Source organism: Stegodyphus dumicola, chromosome 8 (genome assembly GCF_044657685.1).
Source record: "Stegodyphus dumicola isolate Sdum_Otavi_A_Nest chromosome 8, ASM4465768v1".
Lineage (NCBI taxonomy): Eukaryota > Metazoa > Arthropoda > Arachnida > Araneae > Eresidae > Stegodyphus > Stegodyphus dumicola.
Window position 1 is genome coordinate 115,958,375 of NC_140775.1, and position 21,698 is coordinate 115,980,072.

The 21,698-nt window shown below is 33.4% G+C and overlaps 1 protein-coding gene across 9 annotated transcripts in view; it reads right to left on the minus strand.

Moving 5' to 3' along the window:
* Positions 1-21,698, minus strand: part of LOC118199303 (uncharacterized) — a 123,590-nt gene that overhangs the window by 66,677 nt on the left and 35,215 nt on the right. The window lies entirely within an intron of this gene.

Here is a 21,698-nt window from a genome sequence, read left to right on the forward strand (position 1 = left end):
AATTGCTCTAACAGTCTGCAAAAAATAATAAGCCGGATCCAATTAGAAGATTAAGGAACAACGCAACCTGCAACATTAACTGAAATAGATAATTAGATCATTTTAGCCTAGCTTATACTGTCCGTTATACAGGACTGCAGATCTATTTGATCTGCTAAAACATGCAGAAAGATGAACCTTCAACATCACAAGTTCTTTATGGAAGTTTTGATTCCACAGTAATAATTGTAGTATCATTCGAAAGTGTTTGTCAAGTGCTATTATTTCGTGCAATCATTGGTCCAATATCTTTTGCACATTTCTTATGGAGATATTTGATTTGCACTGTGTGTGTGTCCTTAACTTTATCCAAATGCTGAAGGATGAATTTTTAGTGAAGTGCTGTGATCATCATCACATTTGTTAAAGGACTTTGCAAATTCCAGCAGGCATCCGCCTTCATCCAAAATACCATCAGATAGCTGGTGTTTTTCAGCCTCTTCCAATGCAAGTTTTATGTAAGTGTGTTTTGTGATAGTGTACTAATAGTGTTTTTTGTAAAAGCTACTTTTGCGCCATTTTCCTGGATTGATTCTTCAATAACTTTCAAGAATATCGCCTTCATTCTTATCTGCAAAGGTAGGCCTTTGAATTTCCTTTAGTTTGATGTACTATACTTGACAATAGAGTCAATCAACGACTTCATATAACAGGTAGACGGCTCACCCACAGAGAATTCGTCTGCTAGGCTGTCTCCAACATACACTAGGTGACTTGTGGTCTTGGCGCTCTTGGGAGTGATAGCTTTGGCTGTTCATCGCCAGTTTGGCGTGCTTTTGATATGGCAGGTAGTGTTTTTTATTTTCGTCTGCTGGCAGTCGGCAGACAACGACCTCAAATTAGGTTATTCAATTTTTTACAATTATGTTTAGATATAACTTAACCCCTTTTTTCCTGAATATTTTATCTATATTTTTAATAATCACTTTAAATTATTTGCGCCATTGTTTAAGATGTTCAGATTAAATCATTTTAGGAAGAAAATCTAAAATAAATAATAAAAAATTGAGATGGAAACTTTAATTTTGAATAACATTTAAAAATTAATTGCACTACTGTTATAATATTTGAAAAGGTAAAAAAATCTCGTTTATTTTTAATGCATTGCATCTTAAAGAGAAAAAGAAAATCACATTGTAATATATGCATTTATGCAATTGATGAAATATATACTTACAGACTGTAGACTTTGAGCTGGAACTATAAACTATTACTGTCCAAACTTATAATATAGTTTATGATACAAAAAGATAAATTATACTGAAATCTTACTACAGAAAAATATTTTACTTTCTTATATTTAAGCAAGCATAATTTTACTTAATTTAAAGTCAGAAATAGTTTTTGGAACAATTTCATTTACCTTTGATCTTTCAGTGTTACCAATAGTACTTGCATACTGGAAATGTACAATAGTAAATAAAATTTTTATTTTTAAAAAGATCTTTCTCTGATTGTAAATGCACATTTTATTCAGTTACTTGCATATTAAAGTGCTTATAAACTTAGCAATGTCCAGAAAATAATTTCATGCAAACTTGGAAGCTACTGCTTTAACTCTATGCTGCTATACATTAAATTTAGTAAGATTTCATATTTTGCACATCAGCTGTAAAATGTACATTTCCAAAAATGTACATTAAGTAAAATTTTCTTTCTGAATTATAATTTCAAACATGAATATACATATTCTATTTTATTCCTGTATCCCAATTAAATAAACACATTACGAAAATGTGCATTTAAATATAGTATTTACTATAAAGTAAGTGGATTTAATTACAAATAAACACTCAAAATTTAAGTAAAACAAAATTATACTACTTTGTATAAACACCAATCTTTTAAACCAAGCGGGATGCACATTTTGAACAAAAAGCTTTCATTTTTCACCAGCTGCAAAGGATCCAACTTGCATCTGATGAAGAAATAAAGCTTTTCATTTGAAAAGCATGTCCTGCTCATATTTAAAAGTTTGGTGTTCATACAAAGTAGTATATTTTTATTTTAAGTGGATTAATGTTATTTTTTATTTATTTAATTTTTTTTTCCTAAAGTATATCAGTTACAAGTGCTAAAAATCACCTACTCAAACTGGTAGTCAAGTATATTCCAGATTTTCTATTTTTGATTTGTGAATGAGCTTTTTAAAACAAAAACACACAATTTGGCCTAAATATAGAAACTAAACATTTTTATATACTACATGAATAACTTTATGAAATACAATACCCTATGTATGGCTCTGATATGGGAAATTTGACTTATGAAATATTTTTTTTGGGGGGATGGTATAAAAAAAATTAGCTTGTAAAACCATGGAAATCTCTATAGATATATAAAGAATGTGATATTTACTTTTAAAAAATCAATACATATAACAGTGTAAATAAAATACAAACTACAAATTAAAAATACATGCTTTTATTTTAACAAATACAAGGCTTAAATAAAACTGACTGTTTCACAGAAAAGGGAAAAAAAAAAAAAAAAGAATAGATATGAATAAAAAGTGAAAACTACTAGAGATATAATGATGAAAGCCTCATTCAAACCTGCAAAAGTTCACTCAGATATAGTTTTGATTTTTTTTTTTTTTTTTTTTTTTTTTCACATACTATATACAGTCAAAAGTTGTTAATTTGGACACCCATAATCCGGACCTCAAAGCTACAAACTTTCTGCACACGTGTCACGTTGACACATGCACGTAACACCTTTACAGCTGCAAATATGTGTGTGCACATAATACATTTATCCATGCGCGTTTAATGCATAACAGACAGCATAAGCTAAGCTAAAATTATATAATTCAGTTAATGTTGCAGATTGTGTTGTTCCTTAATCTTCGAATTGGATCCGGCTTATCATTTTTTGCAGACTGTTAGAGCAATTTTATAAAAGTAAGCTTGAACTTTCGATTATGTCAAATAGAATTTCCGATATATATTTACTAATATGTAAAGGATCTACCAAAGCGAAAGTATGTTTTGAAGTCCATTAAACAAAAAGTGGAATTGCTGCAAAAAATTGATAAAGGCATACCCTTCGTTTCTCTAACCATTCTGAAATCTGTTTATCAATTTCACACTGCTTTCCGGCGCGCAATGAATGGGAAGTTGATCTGTCAGCACTATCCTTATTTTCAGGGCAGATGTTTTTATTTTATTTGGCTTATAATTCCTTACTAAATGTAGTATTTCATCTCGATGTACTCTGCCTTTGATATCATTTAAATCAAATTCCTCGTCATTATGATTCGCTTCCGATAGTGAAGAAAGTGACACAGAGGTTATTGAAAACGAAAAAATTTCAATTAACAAATTAGTCGGTATTCTCTACACAGTAATTATAGGACTTGAACAGCGGAACTTTGTAACTGAACAAGAAATTATGTCTGTTTATAGAATTAAAGAGAAAGTATTATCACATAAAACGAAGCAACTTAAACAACTTACATTGAAAGAAATGTTTAATAAAGTAAACAAATAAATATGAAGCTTTCTTTTTTGTAAATTTTGATACCCTTTAGATCATAATTGTTCTTTATTTCATAAATTACGGTTTCATATTTTTAATTTTATAATTTCTGCATGCCATCTTACCAGATTTAAGCTGATGATCTATAATCCGGAATCGCCGAAGTCCTGACGAGTCCAGATTAAAGACTTTTGACTGTATACAAATTTTCAGCTCATTTATAGATTTTGAATTAGCTTTTTTTTTTTTAACAAAATAAACATGTCGCACAATCTTATCTCAATAATTTAATAATAATAGCCTTTTTACTTTTATTTTTTTTTAATCGCATGCAGTATTTGTTTACGAAACGAAAACGCGTACGACTTGGAGAAAAAAGGTTAGCAGCAATTGGCGCAGCTTTCTATTTCAACGGAGTACACGGAAAAAGAACATAAAATTCAATTATTTGTAAAAGGTGATTTCAGTAAATAATGTCACAATATTTAATATATTTTGATGCTATTACTACATGCTGAAATATACAGCGGCAATTTTCTTATACAATACGGCTGAAACTTTCCAACCAATTCAACAGAGATAGTAAAATGACAAAAATACTGGAAATAAAATAATAAATCATGCAGTTTTAACTTAGCTATGAAAGGTTACAGGTCCTCTACAAAATTTTCTTTACATAGATAGGCGCTGCAGCGGATAACCATTTTTTCTTAAATTTTATGGGACCAAGCAGAGCAGGCGTCTTTCGTCCCATAGAAATGAATGTAAAGTATTTCCGGACTTTCGGAATTCGACCAGCAGTCACATGACACTAATGTTGGAACCTGTTGGAGGTTGCAATAAGCTCTCTACCAGTATATTACCTCGCTGGAGTCAATAGCCTCAGAGTTATTAAGTTTTTCATTCATTACTTCTTCTTAAACTTCATGTTGCCCCCTGCCTAATTCTGTAGTGTCGGCCCTGCCTCCCCTCCCCACTTAAGTAGCAGAGCAGGGGCTGTCCGTGACCTTCGGAAATCAAGAATTCTCCAGCTAGCTGTGGCTCCCCTCTTTTACAGACTTTGAACTTCCCGAATCAAGCATGCGCTAACATTATTAACCTAGAGCAATTATTAACCTAGAGCAATCTAGAAACCTCCATCTATTGCCTTATACTAATAATATAACCTCCATCTATCGCCTTATACTAATAATATCTTTCATCTGACTCCACTCTCGACCCCAAACAACCTCCGTCAGCTAACCCCTTTTTAATCCCCACGCTAGTCTCTCTTTTCTAAACTATAAGCCTTCCAACAAACTCCCTTTCCCTTCTTTCAATTTAACCTGTCTTCTGACATAACACTCAACTCTCTCTGACTTCCCTTCTTTTCACCCTCATATTAATTATCCTGTTCTTCTCTTCTAATTAATGTAGAGCCTCCAAACAAACTTTCTTTTAGGAACACCTTCCCACTGAATTTAATTTTGTCTGACCCCCCTTAATCTTGGCCCCTTTTAGTTAATTTATTTTAAGACTTCGGAATAATTCTCACAGCTCAGAAACCTTAGCTCTGCAGTTATTTAACTCTATTATTATAATTTTCAACCATTTTCATCTTACACACTGCAGCTGTGTGTACTGACTCACCTACTGATCAGCTAGTTTTACCTGATGAAAAAGTTTTATCTGATGAAAAATGAAAGATACATGCACTACAAAATCTGAAAGTTGCCTAGACTTGGCAACACTTATTTCGTCAAATTCAAACCCCCATGAGGAGAAAGTGCATTTAATCTTTAAAGAGTGCACAAATATTGTAACATCAAAGAAGAGGAATAAGTTTCTTCTACCAACGGAAGATCGTGAGCATATAGTTAAGGCTCTTGTTGCTCTTCAGACCCTCCCTTTGCAAGGCCCCGCATATAGAACATCACTACCATCAGTTGAAGCAGCTGTGAATACAGATTTTGTACTTTATCCGGCATCTGAAACAGCTACCACAAACAATCTGCCACCAGATCACATGCCCAAATCCTTTGCGGACGTATTACAGCGACCAAAGAAACCAAGTTTAGTCATTCAGCCTCGTGGTGAAGTCTCTGCAGAAGAGCTAAGAAACCAACTTAATTCAAAGGTTCCAATAGCGCAGCTAGGTGTGGCAGTGGATAAAATAACAGCCACTAGAAGGGGCGGAATAGAGGTACACTGCAAAACAGCAGAAGATGTTCTCAGACTTGAAGAGCAACTTCAGCAAGCCAAAGTTTGAGCTGACATCAAGAAACCAGCAAGACGGAATCCACGCTGCGTCATCCATGATGTCGCGGAACGCATTAAGCCAGAAGAAATCACTGATGAACTCTGCACAATTACAAGAATGCCCAGAAGCTCCTATAAGCCTCTTTTCCGCCTCAAGGAAAGGAGGAATGGCTGAGTCAAGTGGGTCATTGAATGTGACTGCGTCAGCTTTGCAGCAGCACTCAGAGTACAAAAAGTGTACATGGGATGTACAGCGCATGGTATTAAAGAATACCTCGGTATTGTGCGGTGTTTCAGGTGCCAGCTATATGGCCACACCCAAGAAGTCTGCCAGAGTAAAAGAAATTACTGTGGATAGTGCGGGGGGAAATCATGCAACAAGAGAGTGCATGGCCAATAGTGCAGAATGTATCAACTGCGGAGAGGCCAATCACATATACCGCACCCATCACGACTACAGGCACCCAGCATATCATCCAAGCTGCCCTGAATTCCAGCGGAGCATTCGTTACGTCCGTAGTATCACAGATTACTAAGGCAGTAACGCGGAAACGAACAGTTGTCACAGAGCTCAATTCCTCGGCAATCCAGACGACCGAAACGCACTCAGACAACAGAGCATCAGATAAGAATCTTGAACATATATCTCAAGAACCAACATTTCCATAATTCACGAAAGCAATTTCCCTTTTATGCCAATAAATACAAACATCTTCGAGCATGATGAGATTAAGATACTCCAGATAAATTTACAAAGAGCCACAGCTGCAATGGCCCAGCTGGTGCAACAAGCGATGGAAGCGGATGTAGACTTTATTCTTGCTCAGGCGCCGTACCTGCAAGCAATGTAGCTGACCTCCCTCTAATGTGGACCATCATCCAGTCACATGATGGAGAAGGCCCAAGGGTAGCTACTATTTGCTGTAATCAAAAATGGGCACCCACTATTATCAAAGCTACCAGAGATGCAGTAACAATGGCGATTGAGGCAAAAAATCTTAAAATACTAGTTACTAACATCTACATTCCTCCCACGGCAGACATTTCTGAATCACTAGATGTACAACAAAGAATTCTGGCTGATTACCCCAACGAACAGCACCTTCTTGCGGGGGACTTTAATGCGCATGCTGAAACCTGGGAATATCCACATACGGATCTGAGGGGACATGCAGTAGAAGACTTTGTGGCAAGTAATGATCTATCCATTCATAATGAGCCTGAATGCCTGCCTACGTTTGAAACGTTTGAAACCGTTAATGGCAAAGGGTGGCCGAATTTAATGCTCTCATCTGCAGCCCTGACCCCAAAGATAAAAATTGGACAGTTGAGGATTCCACTACCAACTCAGATCATAGGTACATTACATACAGTATAAACCAACAGCATGAAAGGCTATTAATGAAGCGCTATAAGCTTACTAGAACTAAAACTACTCAATTTTCTAGGAAAGCACGTCTAATCCTAAATAGATTAATAATGGAGCTGCCGGACACCATAACAGTCAAAGACGCGGAAGAATTGACCAATAATTTGATCAGTGACCTCCAAATTATCTGTGACAGTACCTTCACGCTGAAAACCCCAAAAATGCTACACGCTGCAAACTGGTAGACCAGGGACCTCAGAACACAGCGTAGCCGTACCAGAGCTATACGCAGGCGCATGAAAGCAGAAAGAGATCAGGAAGCTAGACAATTACTATCCATACAATATAATAAAGCACAGGCCAAGTATAAAAAGGCCATATTACGGGCCAAACTTGAAAGCTGGAAAAACTTCTGCACTGATCATAGAGCTATCTATACAATTCTGCACCAAATAGCCAGCGAAAAAGTTTTAAAACCAACTCTACATCACACTTTTCATGGTCATGCGTATGGAGAGTCAGGTATTATGGAAGCAACCATAAGAAGAATCCTAGATGCGGTTTTTCCCTCAGATGAGGATGACAAATAAGACTTGCAATTGCATCCGGCGTTCTCGCGTATATCAGGCACTCCAAATGATGTACCTTATACCGATTCAGAAGTAAATGCAATTATGCGAAATCTGCCGAAGAAGAAAGCTCCAGGTCTCGATTCTTTAGATTACGATATCATTAGAGTGGTGCACAGAGCGAATCCGAAATTTCTTGTCACCTACTTCAATAAGCTCTTCTCTCTGCAATATTTTCCTAAGTTCTTTAAGATCGGGTAAGTGGTCCTATTTCAGAAATACGGAAGAGACAAAGAAGATTCTTCTTCCTTCCACCCCATCTGTTTTCTTTCGGCTTTAGGCAAAATTTATGAAAAGCTGACAATACTCAGGATCAAGCATAATTTAACATGGCCACATCTCAGAGGTGCAGTTTGGCTTCAGGGAGAACTGTTCCACTTTTAATCAGGGTTCGTAGCCACATTTTAGTTAAAAAAATAAACATCTATAAGCACTTTTCAAGCACATTTTAAGAAAAAAAAAAAAAAATAAGCACCTGTCTAATTAAATTATAAACAACTGCATAACCTTAAAAGAAAAATTAGACTTGTAATTTAAAATATGAGAAATGCAGTATTTATTAAGAGAGAATGAGCATTACATCAACCATGGAAAACAATTACTTTTTTAAATTTTAAATAACAGTTCAATTTACAGAACGTGTTTACAATGAGAGAAAAACAAACGATGCAGAACTAAACTATATTACAAGATTTAATGACGAAATTTCAGTTCAAAATATAGAAAATAAATAATAATAAGCCATATTTATTGTATTCGCTTGGTACCTAATAATAAATACAATTTCTTTTTCTACTTATATTAATATTTAAACAATTTAACTTAAATCAAAATTCTGAACATTTTCTAAATTTTTATTGTATAACAATTTTCCCTTAACAGATATTGCAAGCAAAGTAATTTAAGTAAAAAAGAGGAACACTTCTGAAATCAGAGGATGGGAAATTGCTTCATGCAGTCATTCTTTAACAATAAAAACTTAACTCGGAAACTTTCGAATATTCTGGATAGTCGAGCGTAACTGGAAAAAGAGGATCGGGGTAAGAGGTAGATTGTAGCCATTCTTTAGATTTTTCGGCTAAATAAATGCTTTAGACATTTCGATATGTGCATCATATAAAAATAGACCAACAGAACTGAAAAATATTCTGCTTAGCAAGCACAGTAAACTCTTTTAAGTCATAAACAAATCTCAGATTGAACATCAAAATTAATTATCTCTGCAAAATATAACAAACATTATTGCACAATACGTGAGCCATAATTCTTCTATGCGTGATATTATGCAATGGGAATCAACAGCTCCCGATATTCGGTGAATAAAGAACTAAATAAAGAAAAAGAAAGAGACTTTCTTTCTGGGGTGTTTTTCATTCTAATTTTGAACAGACTGCATTAAATTTCCGGAACAGAATCATTCTTCGCTTGGGTTAGTAGACCACAGATCTTTTAGTCCTATTCAATCCATATTGAAAAGTGACCAAAAAAAAAAAAAAAAAAAATCTGTTGCTTGTTTTGCAGCGAACTGTAATGGTTTCAACACTCGAGATTTTGCGGAGAAAGGAAAGAACCTCTCAATATCCGTACTGTACTGGGGAAAAAAAAATTATTTTGACTATTCGATTACTTTACCTTTATTTAGGCCATTCCGAATATTATTCCTTAGAAAGCTAATCTGTGTTAAAACACACTTACCCATTTTTGGAAGTTTATCTATACTTCAGCAGTTACTGCAACTATATTATCATAAATATCCATACATATGCTCATAATATAAGCATAACGATCATATAAAATGTGAATATGAACTGACCACACGGAATGAGAATGCAAATTATTAAAATCTCAATAGAAATTCGTACTGTGTAGTATTTGGGTGGGAGGAAAAGAATACCATATGTACCGGAAATTTCTGTGTAGTATTTGGGTGGGAGGAAAAGAATACCATATGTACCGGAAATTTCTACCATTTTGCAATTCTTTGACCAATAGAATGACGTGCACCTGTCTGTACTCACCCGTGCACCAAAGGTTACGTTAATGCAGAGAAAGTGGGAAAAGCTATTTCTGAGAGTATGATTCAGCATCTGACATTCCATATAAGGAAGAAAAGTTGTTTATTTAGTTTCGGCTTTGGTATGGGGGAAAAATGCGCGTTCATTAAAAAAAAGCACTAAAAGTACAAAATAAGCAATAAAAACAAAAAAATAAGTCTTTAAAGAAAAAGTAAGCACCTATAAGGGCCTTTATATTTTATTTTCAAATATAAGGACTTATAAGCACTTGTAAGGACCGCTACGAACCCTGTTAATGCTCTTGACATTGTTAAAGATGAAGTTCAAAAGATCAAAGAAGATAACCAGCATGTGGCCGTCCTCAGCCTTGACTCACAGAGTGCGTTTGACTTCCTGTGGTGGCCTGCCATCATTGAAGCTCTACATGCGGCAAGCGTGCCTAATAATCTTCTACAAGTAATTAAAAGTTATCTCAGCGACCGCACTTTTATCATGATCTATAATGGTGGCATAGTGAAGAAAAAGCAAATACGAGGCTATCCACAGGGGTCATGCGCTGGACCAGATCTCTGGAATGTCACATTTAACTCCATACTGAATGTACGTTGGCCGTCGCATACAAAGACAGTATTTGCAGATGATGCCACTTTCATCGCTTGAAGCCACAGCAGGGACGAATTGGAAAAAAACTGCAACGAGGTTATCTCGCTCTTTGACAACCTCTGCACTGAAAAACACTTTAAAATATCATAGGATAAATCTAAATACATTATATTTCACAAGCCCAAACAAACTATCATAAGGAACCCGTGCATTAAGCTAAGAGAAGTGGCGGTCAAGAGGGTCAAGGAGCTTAAACTCCTTGGCCTCATCTTGGATGAAAACTTCACTTGGATTCCTCACTTGCAAGCCCAAAGGGTCAAAGCCACAAGAATAGCGACTGGAATTAAAAATATGCAGGGCAAAGATTGGGAATTATGACCCCACGTCCTCAAGACTATTTACAAGAGAGCAGTAGAAAAAATAGTTTTGTATGGGGCAGCCATTTCGGCCCTACCCTGACTGCGAGGAAATTGAATTTACTTAATAGCATCCAACGACCTTTCGTCCTTGCTATCACGAAAACATACAGGACAACGGCCACAGCAGCGGCAGCAGTTCTAGCTGGACTTACTCCTCTGCCAATAGCCACACTACAAAAGGCAACTGTCTCTACTGTCATGCTTCTTAGGAAATCAGCCTCATTTAGGGAAATTAGATTTGTACCACCAGACTTTGAGTACAAAAATTCTCAGCTCAAAGTTCATCCCACTAGTTATGGGTTGGGCATTCGTGCCCATACCTCTATGTCTCAGGATTTACGGGTAAGAGACACAGGCGTTGCAAATACCATCAGCATATTCACTGATGGCTCAAAAATCAACGAAGAGGCAGGCTGCGCTTTTATTTCTCATTTTCATGATAAAGTCTTAGAAACATGAAAAGGATACCTTGGACTTAACAGATCGGTACTCCAAGCTGAAGCAGTAGTATTGCGCCAGGCTATAACAACAGCTATGAAGTTTGTTGACCGAGAAGTTTGCATTTTCTCAGATAGTCAGTCGGCAATCTTCGCTCTTCATGATCCATTCCATCCATCACCGATCATAGCAGATATACAATGCCTGCTCAAAGAAAATGCACATGACTGCAACATCCAGATTTTATGGATTAAAGTGCACGCAAGCTACAGGGGCAATGAGGATGCAGACACTCTTGCAAGGGAAGCTGCAAAGAATATTGGTGTGCAAGATGTTCAGATCCCGCTTCCCAAATCTTATCTGAAGCAAGTCTGTCGCATTAAATCGCAGCAACAATGGCAAGAGGAATGGGACTCTATATCGCAAGGCCGTAGAACCCATGACTTTGCCCATAGAGTTTCCCAAGATCGACTCATCTCAGCCCCTTTTCTTTCCCGTTCCATTACAGGCCACGAACCATTTCTCCAATATTTCTATCAAAGGGGAATATCAATAACTGATCATTGTGTAAGTAATGAAGTAGGTACATCTGATCATTGCGTTACGTCTTGCCCTCTCAAGGAAGAATGGCACATGAGGCTTCCCGATACTGACATTGCATATAAATGCTTCTTCATTAAGCAGCTGGCCTATCTCAAGAAGCTCAAAAGCATTATGAACAAACTTGAAGCACTAGGACTAGAATTATGCAGCCCACAATAACAGACTTAAATTTCGCAGAGATTCAAAGCATCAATGCACACTGGTTTCCAGTGGCCTCTGCAAGAAGCCTATCTTGAGTCAGTACGCAGAGTACCATTAGGCTGGGAACACGAAAAACAAATGTAAATATGATTTAATATTATCCAAATGTAAATTGTTTAATTATATATATTTGTAATGAGCTTATTAATGCACGAGTGCAATATTGTAAGCATGTGCATTTTATAAATAGAATATAGTGCAGCGCATTGTGAATAATGTATTGTATAGCACACTGTGTGTAGTACCTTGGTAAAATGTGCAAGTGTTCGTAGTATGCAGAGCTATGCTTTGAGCTGCAGGAAGCATAGTAATTATAACTGTAGTACTGCAACTTAATGTATTCAAGAGCACAAAATGTAAATATTATAGTAGTAATTATTATAGTAGTTATATGTATGTAAATATTATTGCATTCTGTAAATTTTAGTGTATTGAGTGATTTATATATAGCAGTGTGTAAACATGCATATTATGAAATGTATAGTGCACGGTAAATACGGTATTTAATGTATCTAGCATATGTAATTTTTTAACTGCAATTAATTTAATCTGTAATTTTTTCCCCCTCAAAGTGTATTTCTAACAGTATCTTTTATAAGCTTTTTGTATTAAGAATTATGCTGTATATAACAAAGAGTTACTACCACTGCCTATATTATTTAATCAAGAGTAATCTTCAATGTAATATGTAGCTAATACACACAGTAGTGCATTAAATGTAGAATTGAGTTTTGCAAGGTGTCCTAAATATAGTGCAGTGTTCAATGCAATATGTATTACAAAAATTTTGGTGTATTGAGTGTTTTATATATAGCAGTATGTTAAGGTGCAATGTAACCAGTAGAATGTTTAATTACAAAGTTATTTTTAGAATGTTTTAAGAATACAGCAAAATTTATGCCACAGTTAACTTTTAACATGTTATTTAATCAAAAGTAATATGGGCTGTACTGTGTCCTTAAATCTGTATTTTATATATTATAAGTACAGCACAAAGTAAACAATGAGTATTTCTGTGTGCAAATGTGTAATTTGTTTGTAATGTGCAATTTTGCTCTTTATTTAAGAGCTCTTAATTTATTCATCTGTTGTATCAAGTTATTTATTTAAGTCTGTCTTATATAACGAAGTTATGTACTATATAATCCAGTTATGTCTTATTTAAACAATTACATTGTTCAGAATCTATGTTGAATTGTCAAGAATAATGTTCAGCGTAATATGTTGCAAAGAATATATAGTGTATTAAGTGTAGCATTGAGTTGTAAATGTGCCTTAAGTACAGTGCAATGATCAACGCAATGCATATTATGAAATGTATATTGTAGTGAATATGTGTAGCAATGTGTTAACATGCGATGTAGCCAGGAAAATGTTTAATTTCGCATGCAGAAAAATCTATATTTTGCTCTTGTATGGCCATGTACTTTGCCCTTGTATTGTTTTCAGAGTGTAGCTTCAGATACTTGCGGGATCCAGATGATACCCGATTAGTCTATGTAAGCTGTCCAGGTGTCCGGACCTGCTCTCACCTGTCACCTGTCCGTTATACATTAAACGCACATGCATAAAGGTATTATGCAAGTGCGTAAACGCTATGCATAAGCAGAAAGTTTGTAGCTTTGAGATCCGGATTATAGATCATTCTGGATTATGGATGTCCGAATTAAAGACTTTGTATTGTCGTAGGAAATTAATAGTTCATTAACAAAAATTTAAAAAATTTTGGTTTGATGCCCAGCTATTCAATACATTAGCCATAAAACCTTTGCCAATAGAATACTCAGCGGGATTTTCTGAACTTCACATACATTTTTCTTTAATAAAAATAAATAATATTTCAGAGTGTACAACAGTATTTAAGCTATTAATGTTCAAGGATGTCCTACATTTTGTCACAATATCATCACATACACTTTTAACAATTGATCAATGGAGGCAAATTAAAATAGATTACATCAGTTTTGCCAGTAAGGGTAATTTTTTCACTTTCCATCTTGGGTTAGCTTAAATACTTTAGCTCAAAAGTTTCCAATGTCTATTTCTTTTGTTTCTGTACAAAACAAGTGATTATTTGATAGTTTCTGACTTTCTAAGAAACATTTCACCTTCTGAAAAGGCCTTTGGTGAATTATCTGCTAATTTTATCAAAGCAAGGAGACAATTATTTCACCACACAAAGCAGGATTCATGCCATTAAATTTGATGAAGACAGGATTCTTTAGTAGTAATCATTTTTTTGCATATAATCAGCATATTCTATATATGCCTCTTCTAGAACATATTTATGCTCATTTCCTAATGGATTAAAATTTCCAGAACTAGTCATACTTTTTTGCAGCCTCAGCACTGATAAAAAGTAAATTATTAGGAAGGTGACAGTGGGAATATCTTGAACATTAATCTTCAAAATATACTTAAATGCTTTAACATTGGAAACAGTTTCATGCTTTATACTATCTTGAGTTCAATTTCACAAATGCAACTCATGCAGCAAAGTTTTCCTGCTTTAGAATAACTTCATATATTTACTAAAATGAGGCAAAATGGCAGAACAGACTGATAAGCACTTGGTAATGTTTCTTTTGCTTAATAAAATTTTATTGACTATTCAAAATTTCCTACTTTTGCTTTCTTTTGTTAAGGGTTTAATTCATAAAGCTGCTATTATATCTTTAATTCTATTAATTTGTTCCTCTAGTACATCCCTTCTTATAACTATTTCTTTAGTGCTATCCATATGTAAATGTTGATCAATTGGTATGATTCAAGAATGGAAAAAAATAACCATAATGCATCCTATAAATACATAATTTGGCCAAGAACAAGTTAGAAATAAATCCATCTATGATCTGCCTTCAATGGCTTTATATTTAATATACTGCAGATTTCATAGAAATTTCTCTTATCAAACCATATATCATCACACAGAATTTCTAAAAATTTATGAAAAGTTTCTGATTTTTTTTTTTTTTTTTTTTTTTGACACAATTACTGTATAACAAGATCCATATCAATATGTACAAGATGAGCAGCTCTACTCGCAGCAGAGCTTCCTTTCTACTCCCTTCTTTTCCCCTCACATGGTATTCCATGAATAAATTAAAATACATGTTAAGTTTTTCCAAGGAATATCATGTTTTTCAAATTCTGATACAATTAGTGAATAAACTGTCTTGAGATTATACGATTTAAGTTTACATAATAAAAAATAATCCATGCAAATCTTTTCTTAACTTTGGAGAAATTGTCAAAATACTTTTATGGGCTCTGTTAGTACTGCCGTTAATGTTAAAGGGAAGAATACCCTTTCAAAATTTCCATTAGTGTTCCTTGACAGTTTAACAAAGTCCATACTTTAGTTCCCAAGCTGTGGTTACTTTATTCATTTATGATAAATTTATTGAATTCATTTTGTTAACTAATATTTTAGTTAGCTAAATAATGTGAGGAGCTAAAGAAAATGGAACATAATCCTCCCCATAAAAGACAGCATAAGCACTTCCGAACTTGACTTTCTAATACCTCAATCAGGAGTTGTCTTTCATTTTGTTGTAATTTTTCAATAACTCCTGGTTATAATGCAGATAAAATTTGTATTTTTTTTACAAACTCTCATGCTTTTTTATGAATTTTTCCTGCTGCATATTTTTGACAAAGATTTTAATCCTTCAATGATGTAATAGAGAGAGATATTAAAACATGTGCAAAGACAAATTCCTGGATTTTTTTTTCCCCTTTTGGCCAGCAACTTCTGCTTTATTTATTTGATTCTAACATCCACTTGACTGATATAGCAGGTTCCAAAAAAAATGCCATCACTTAAATTAAAAACTATATAAAAAATTTTGCAACAGAACAGAAATATTCCCACTTTAAAAACTGTTTTCAGAAACAGGAAAATTAGAAAGCTCATACGCTATTCTGTAGCACATGGCAGCCAAAAGAAATGCACTTACGGTTTGCATCACACACAAGAAACACAAAGAGAAAGCACATTCAAAGTATGCTCTTTCACTGGTGACAATAAACTTCCCCAGACACATCTACATCAGATGATACCAATCTTACTAAATCTCTAGGTAAGATGCTGCAGTCATGTGTCCATATGATATTCTCTCTTCCAATGAATGCTATAGAGTGTGTTCATGATTCCCAAGCAAAGAATTTCCTCTCAGGAGCCCAATGACTACGTACTTACTTATTGTGATGATTCCAATATTGTATCTCGGATTTTATTTTTTATATTTGATGAAAAAAAAATTGAGAAAGATAATGAGTTTACATTTCACATATCAGGTTTTGAGAAAATAAAAAATTCAGAATTATTACTATATCTGGACTTACATCAACCCTGAACATTGTCAAATGATTAAAATACTACTATTAGTAGTAGTACTAATAATAATAAAGGAAGATAGAAGAAGTGAAAATATTTTTCCTTTTCCTTCAACTTTTATTTTTATTTATTTATTTATTTTTTATTTATTATTATTTTTTTTTTAATTTAGAACTTGTGAGGTAAATGCATCTTAATGCCATTATTTATTTGCTCTAAATGAAGGCATAATGTTTAATTTTAATGCTACTGAAAGGGATTTTAAAACTATTTTACATCTTTAACAACTTTCAATTCTGCATTTGATTAATCACTCTGATTAATTACTCAGTAATTATTTAATTATATTTCCTATTTTGGACTGTGAAGGAAGTTGGCCATTTTGCTGATAGAATTGTTTCTAGATAAGTTTCAATAATTAATAGCTTATGGTTTAACATCTTATTATATTAATGATTATTAAACTACATTTTCAAATTTATCTAGACAAAGTATTAGAAAAACGGTATTTGAGATTAATTCAGACAAGTTTATTCCTTCAAGAAAGAACCTAACAGAATCAATCTTATATTCATCCTCTAAATTATTGACTTTGGGCATTAGCTGTTGCTTTATCTTTCCATTATTAGTTATCATTGTTTTTATGATTTAAAATTAAGTTTTAAATTGATTACCATTTTGAGCTGTGGAAACAAAATTGTTCATTCCTGTGTTTGGTTTCTATATGAGTGAATTAAAATATATTCTCCAATTCCCTAGTTATACATACATCTGTACATGTAATAACGCAGAAATACTGATTGCTTAAATATTGATCCATAATGGATAACAAATTTGCAACCAATGCCGATTAAATATTCATTTTTATTTCAATTGATATTTGTGGCTATAGTTCACCTGGCACTTTAAATGTGTCTGATTCAAAACATTTACATTTTTTATACTTTTTTCAGTAAGAAGAGAGCAGCAAGCAATAACCTGACTAGGGTGAAATGCAGAGAGAAAGTACATCATTATCCAGAATGAAAGTTTAGTTTAGGAGAAATGTTTCAGTTCTAGAAATTTTGAGTTTGTTCCAAATTAGGTACATCATCATTGTGATGTAAAGGAGAAGTATCCAAATTAAAAGAAAGAATTAAAGGCTAATACTATTTTAAGTTATAATTTTTATTTACATATTGTTTTATCTTATATATATATCAGTATTATATATATAAATACTTATATTTATACTCTCAAAGAGTGAAATTTATTCAAAGTCAAAAACAATTCAGAACCTCACTTTTTCGGAAAATTATAGATTCTGAGAGTTTGCTGAAGTCTACTATGCATGATGCATTGTATAGCTGTACATAATACAGTGCATCATACACATTGTCTTAATTATGAAGAAATGAAATGAAGTCGGTTCAGACAAGTTTAGAGAACGATTTCCTTAAGAAAGTCACCTCACAAATTGGTTTTGCTGGCCCAACTAATATACCAGCTCCTTTCACCTCTTATACAACTTCCTCGTCTTAAATGTCCCATTTACTTGTTGATGATTCAGAAGGCAAGTCAGACATCTACTCATCCAAGATCTACTAATCTCATCCTCACCCCATCCACATGCTTGAAAGATGATAATCCAAGGTACGTACTGTATAGTTAAGTAATTCTTCTTTATTTATATATTTTATTTACAATGGATTGTATTTAATTTTTACATGTATTAATTTTTTGTTTAATATTTTTAATGGTCCATTTGATTGCATATATAACTTTTAACATCGTTAGGAAACACACTTAGCGAGCCTACTAATATTTTACGAACGAACTCATGGTATGAACAGTCATTCAGAATGTAAATTGTTCATACTGTGGGAAGTGTCTATACTATGACCAACATCTTAAATATTTGAATTTTGCATGATAGAGTAAGCATAATAGTATGATCATTAGCGTTGCCACCTCTTAGTTGTCAAAATCCGGGAGAGGAAAAAATTTTTCGGGAGAAGAAAGAGTTTCTTTTCAGTCGGAACTGAAAAAATCTCTGCCACCTTAATCTCGTTTAAAAGTACTTTTTGAGCTGCAGGAGCAAGCACACTCGCAAATACTTGTACATTTTGTTCTACCACAAGAAATGATTTTTGGCAAAGAAGAAGCTGGAAATAGAGTGCTATACAATTTGTGCAATTCCTGGCTATTAAAAGTGTGATGGTGCTTAATCCTATGATAGACTGAAGTAATTTCAATTGCTGATATATTGTCCTGTTCTTCTGAAGATTTCTTCATGAAAAAGTTCCAAACCGATTGTGAAGAATCCCTATTCAATATTAACGACTGGTATTTCTTGCTTTGGGAATGTACAGTTAATGCTCTAACATCCTCGTACTTAATATTAACCATTTTCCGACATACTTTACATTCTTCGTTAAAGCTGTCTCTCTTTATAAGCTAATCAAATTCCACAGAAACCACCTGTCTTGAAACGACATCAAATATTTTGTCTTTTTTTTTTTTTTTTTTTGTGGTACTTGTTTACTTGCAGAATCATTATTGTATTTTTTCACTAGACATTATTATGAAAATAATATGCCGCGCGACACGGCGGCATGAAACCACGACTCATCCCGTAAGGCGCTTAGTCACTGCTCACCGTAGATTGTTGCTGTAAAGAATATGTACTGACATAGATGTTCTTTATGTGCTGTGCTCGGTCGTGTGATTTTCGATACTCTAAACCATTTCGTCTGTGCACATTTTGTCGTTATTTTCGAGAAACTTTATATTCTGGGTATTATAAGTAATATTTATTTTAAATTCCTTGCGGGAGATGGGATATTTTAATTTTCAGGACTCAATTCCAGGAGAATCCCGGGATTCCGGGAGAAGTGGGAACCTTAATGACCACCTTTAATACTTTTGTATTAAGGTTTAGCACTTTTTAGAAATTTTCAGCATTCTAGTTTACTTATGGAAAAAATCCTGAACTTTTTCTTTCTGAAACAGTAATAATATTAATAACAATAAACAGAATTAAACATATGTGTTTAATACTTTTCTCTTCTTTCACATCCTCATACGTCACATTCAATAAGAAAAAACATGATTTCTCTCTCTTTTTTATTTCTTTTATTTTCCCTCTCACAGTTTGTTACCTTTTTCCCTGCCTAATTTCATACTTATACAATTAAACTTATAGAGGTAATAAAAAAAAATAAATAAAAAAAACTTTCCTTATATACAAACACTTTTTGGCCATTATAAAATAATTTAAATAAAGAAAACAAATGAATAAATAGTATTTTAATATTAATAACAAATTTATTGAACTGTATTGCAATTTGGACATTATTATGCAAACACTTTCTGCCAAAGTTAAAAAAATTAATTTGTTTAAAATATTTCATACTTAAGCAAATAGATATGATCAATGTTTAAATTCAGCATTCAGTGTCACTTTGTTATAGTAAGTATGTAGCATTTCTTTAACAGGAAGAATAAAAACATAGTTTCGACAACATAACTTTTTGTTTTGACTGTATTATGCACATTTTCTAATATTACTGAAAAAATAGTTATGACAAATATGGTACATAATATCAATTTTTAATTCCAACTACACAAATGTAAAAAATTATCAAGAATTCATTATCTTTTGAAATTAACATTCTACCTTAAAAAAAAAAAAAAAAAAAAAAACTTTACTGGATGCTCAACTGATCTACAATTCTGTTAGACCTTACATTACTACATATTTTAAACAAATGTATAATCTTAATTATGTATTATCAATAATAATTCTACAATTTCCATTTTCTTTCATCTTTCAGTACTATTGAAAATAAATTTGAATTTTCTTTTAACTTTCATTGATCTGTTGTTAAGGCTTTTTTTTTTTACTTCCTTGAATGAAGGGTATCATATTTCAATGGCAATATCCATTTTGAGCATTCCCAAATCCTTTTAGACTATTTTCTTGCACAATGCCCATACATATACACAGAATAAAGGAATTTTTTCCCCCTAAAATGAAACTCCTGAAATGAATTTAAAAGGGATTTTTTCATGATGTCTGGGCATATGCATATATACATTTCACATAACTCAAAAACGATTAGCCGTGGAAAGTTGAAATTTTGTAAAACTGCTATAACATCTTTGCATACCTCTTTTTTCATTGCAACTGGCAGTAACAAACATTTGGTCACAGTCATGTAGTCCCAATTACAGAAGTGTTTTAAATGACAAATATATTCATGTTCTGGCAATGTCAAATTAAATAATAATAATAATAATAATAATAATCTTGACAAATAACAAAATCGAACTTTTAATGCGCCCTCCCAGTTCCTATACTTATATTTGGGAAAGTTTGTTTAAAAAATAAAAAAAATTCCTCTTTTGTGAAGCAATCAGATTTTCACATCATTTCTAAATTCAATAAAATGCACTTTGCATACAAATTCTGTGCCAGTATTATTTTGCACCACTATTTTGGGACAGTATGTTGATAAATGTTAATATTGTTCTAGATTAAAATTTGGAAGCACTGTTAAAACAAAAAAACAAGTAACATTACCCAAGGATTACTAAATTCAAGAAAACAAGAAAAGTTACAACTCAAACAGCCAATGCTACTTAGTAACAGGGAGAATAAATTATATATGGATGAAAAAACATCTATAACAAGAGGGCGAAGAGATTATAATTTTCTCAAAACTTCAAATTAACATTCATGGCACACACAGTATCACAATACAATCTTTTGCAAAAAAAAAATCGAAGCACCAAGAAGGGCTTTTGTGATTGTGACAAAATTTGGTATGCAAAAACATCTTGATTGAACATGCAAATGATCAAAGTTTTTCAAGGCAAATGAACAGGAACTGTGATCATAGCGCTTATTTCTAGTGCGCAATATGAAAAGTATAAAACCAGTAACAGAGGAGGAAAATTTATCCCTCTTTTTTTTTTTTTTTTTTTTTTTTTTTCTCTCATTGTAATTCCATAAAGAAGCAACTAAAGATGCCATTACAATAATATCAAAGAACTTACAGACAACTAAATGACTTTGAACATGGTCGCATTGTACGGTTGCATGAAACTGGGTGGTCATACCGAGCAATAGGCCACCACCTGCAGCGTACAGACACTGCTGTGCAAAGATGTTGGCAGCAATGGTTGCATGCACTGCAGCCACATCTATAACTCCCGTGATACCGTCCACCATCTCACATGCTTGTTCTGAGGTGGAGTTACACTCACAGAGGTCTTTAAGACGTTTGCCTTTGATCTCAAAACATCAGCGGAATCATCTGGCGTGGTGTCACAGCCAATCAG